The following is a 3,974-nucleotide window of genomic DNA, read 5'->3' on the forward strand; positions in this document are numbered from 1 at the left end:
GCATGTTTCTACGAGCAACTATCTATAGTCTTTTAACTATGAATAATATATTATTATAATATGTAAACCACTATCGAACAGCTTTGAACAGCTATCGAACGGCTATTGAACAGCTTTGAACAGCTATCGAGCGGCTATCGAACAGCTTTGAACAGCTATCGAACAGCTATCGAACGGCAATTGAATAGCTTTGAACAGCTATCAAACGGCTATCGAAGAGCTTTGAACCATTAACAAACGACAAATTAATTATTTTAAAAATTTTATGTCTATAGACATGTAACATCTATATTTTAATTAAATGGCTAACACGATAGGAGATGCTCCATCTTCCTCTTCCGTCACACCCATCACAGCTCTCGTAATCAAACGCCTGGCGAAGCTGTATGCGTAATAAGATTTGCGAAAATGAAAGTACATATCGCACAAGAGGGCGAATCTTTTTTTATCGAAATCTAAATTCAAATCATCGTAGGGATAAAATTCCGAGTTTAATACGCCATTGTATCTTGAATAATTCGATATCAGCTTCAGCCGAAGCATGTCCAAATATACAATTGTCATTGCGCGAACGTATCAGAATTAATTTGTGACGAGCGTTAATTACAACTCGCTTATAATCTTCGCAAAAACCCAGTAGTATGTTTAGCGGCACGCAAAAATTGAAGTACGCTTCAACAGCATTATGCGACATATTCCACGCAGCATTCTCCAAGATTTTACCTTTCTCGGCTATTAGAGAGACATAGTTTTTAATCGTGGAAGTTATTCCAACGTTTCCGTTGCGGTCAATCTCCACACCATCGAGTTCATATCGAAGTTCATCAAACATAAACGCGACACAATTGTTTCCCAATACCACTCTTCCCCCTTCATCTACTTTACGCACCATCAACTTTCCCTCGACGTATAGAAAAGTTTCACATGGTAACGTGTACAAATCTTGATGTTGTCTGGGTATTCGTATCTCGTCGCTATATCCAAGCGTTGTGTTGGCGTATGGATTGTACGTATGAGTCTCAATCTTGATGATACGATCGGCTCGCCTCCGATATTCAAGATGTCAATCATATTGTTCATGTATTTCGTACGACGAATCTTAATGATTCTAAAAAATCGCGATTCAACGCCCTGAGCTTCTTTTTAGCGTAACCAGATATCTGATTATTGTCACCCGATACCGCAGTCACTCGCCTTCTCGCAAAAATATTGTTCCTCGTAAAGATATTGTCTCTCACGTGCTCCGTGCTTCCGTTCAACACAAGCATTTCATTTGTCAAACGTTTTATTTTTGCCGCCGCCGTATATGCAATCTTACGGTAATTTCCTCTCCTCGAAAATCGAGCAAATGTCCTTCTTGATCAACAATGCGTATCGTTAAATCAGTAATGCTCCGTGCGACGATCGGTAGATAAATGATCTGTGCTGGCGTTTCCGATATCTTATATCCTGGCGGCACGCTCGGTGAAAATTCATGTATCGTGTGTACGCACTTGTCATTGATGTACGCGCCAGAGGTTACGCTGTATTCTATACGAATAATATTTACGCTAATAATATTTATCGGTACATCCGATTCGTGCCACTTCCGAGGCTGTAATATACGATTCGACGAGAATCCCAACAACGATCCAACGTTGCCCGGTTTACTAAAAGTTATTCTATAGACACATTTGATTTCACTCTTTAGCGTATTATGATTAGCGCGAAGCATTATTGGATAATCACCGTGTTCTTCGATATCATCTTTATTCTCTTCTCACGCGACATCTTCGTCATCAATAATATCGTTGGAATCAACTACGCGTCGATGTCGTAAAATTGCACATCGGAAATATTTGTTTATAGCGTGTAATTCGTATGATCCCTCAGGAATCGTAATTTCCTTGTCGTCGTTATCAAAGTAAAATTTATTATTCCAAGAATTCACGTTCGATATCGTTTTATAAGTTTCAAAGTCCGTTAAACCAAGCTCGTAATCGTCATCGCAAATCTATAGCTGGAAAGTAGCTTACAGCAAGAACGCTACTCTTGCCAGCCAACATAAGTGTGAGTGACATACTGGAAAACTGTCGAACGAATACTGAGTCGCGACGGTGAATTGTCAGGCTTTAAATTCATATCGATCATCGACCGTTTGAAGAAATCGAAGACGCAATTGTCCACAAATACTTTGATTACAATTTTGATAGGACGTGTGATTGTATTCTATATTTGCAACATTCTGTCCAAAATATCGCACTAATTCCTTGGGCGGTCGAAAATTTCCAAAACTATCGAAATATACTACACGATCTCCCCTCTTTGCATACGCAACCCAATGAGTACCGGAACCATTGACGTCATCCAAATTGACGATACCGCTCTCATTTCGTCGTACACCGTGTCCAACATATATATTATTTACGTCTTGATAATTTGTTTCGTCTTCTATATTTAAATCTATAATACACTTTAAAGCTTTAGGAATTACAAAATTTTGAGCTATTTCGCGAATTAATCGTTGGCTATTTTCATATAATGTATGAATTAAAACTTTACGAGATTGAAAAAGGGCATTAAAACGATTTAAAAAATTTAATGAATATTTAAAAAATAATAAATATGCTTTGAATAAATTATCATTTAATTGATTAAAAATAATCTCCGCGGATTTTAATTTATCTTCTACTACAGCCAAACGAAAATAATTTTTTAAAACTTGCCAATTATCTAATAATCTAACAACGCATTTATGTAATACTAACCACCGAGTACTCGATAATTTTAAAATTTTGTTTTTTTCCACATTGAAAAAATCCTGAAATTCACCTAAAATTGCACATCTCTTTGCACTACCAGAGATATAAGTTGCAACTCCTCGAATTGAATTTTCGCACGACTCTGAAAGTTTTTCACAAGCTCTACTTGCTACAAGCGCGGATGAATGGCAAATACAATTTAGTGTAATGTTACGTCCTGGCGATCCCACGATTCCTTCCTTCCGCGAAGTGTCGGCAATGATCGTCGATTGGTGAGACAAACGAATCGCTCAGTAAACAGACCAACGTAAAAGATCGATGATAAAAATATGCCGGTCTCCTCAAGGTAATATAAATTTTTCTAACGAAATACCCAACAAACACAGCTGCATCTATAATAATAAAATTTTCCAACAAATATTCAATAAACACAGCTGCACCAATAGCAATAAAATTATCATAGAAGAATAGGATCTTTTTTCTAATCTGTGTGTGTGTGTGTGAACACGTGCAAGAAATCTTCGAACGAATCTCGAACTCACCAATGGACGATCACTACGAGTAAAACGCGAAAAGTAGGAGGAATACACCGCCTAACGAAGACACTGGCACATTTTTAATTTGCTAAGATTGAAAAATCCCCACTTCTGCGCAAATTCAATTCGTCGAAGTTTTGGAAGATTCCCACTCTTAGAAATTAGAATACACCCCGAAAAGAGAGATATAAAAAGAGGACTCGAACTCTCTTACTTACGTACTTATTCTCCGGTCTTCAGCTTCACGCAGTCTTACTCTGTGCTTTTGCACCGTAATTCGCGAGTTAGTCACTTGTGCCATCAGTGTCCTCACTTGGCATCATCTCCAGAGCAACCACGCATCGAACATCGGGCTGCCGACATGAGACGCAAAGCGAATACAAATTCGCTATCCCTCCACCTCTGAATTACTATTTAAAAAAGTAAGTTTAATTGAATAATTTTTCTTTTCCTCCTTTTTGTCTTGTTTCTTATTTGAATCAAAACTTTCCGAAGAATGTTTCATTCTTTTAAATCATCAACCCGTTCCGGCAATAAGTCTTAGAAAATTTTTCTCATTCACACACACGCACATTTGTTTGTTTCTTATTTACTTAATTAAACCACGACATTGTATCACCCAGTCAGATTCTAAATTTCACAGTAAAATCATTCCATTGCATTTCTGACTGATGTCCTCCGTATTGATGTAACACCC

Source organism: Formica exsecta, unplaced genomic scaffold, assembly GCF_003651465.1.
Source record: "Formica exsecta isolate Colony F162 unplaced genomic scaffold, ASM365146v1 scaffold550, whole genome shotgun sequence".
Classification (NCBI taxonomy): domain Eukaryota; kingdom Metazoa; phylum Arthropoda; class Insecta; order Hymenoptera; family Formicidae; genus Formica; species Formica exsecta.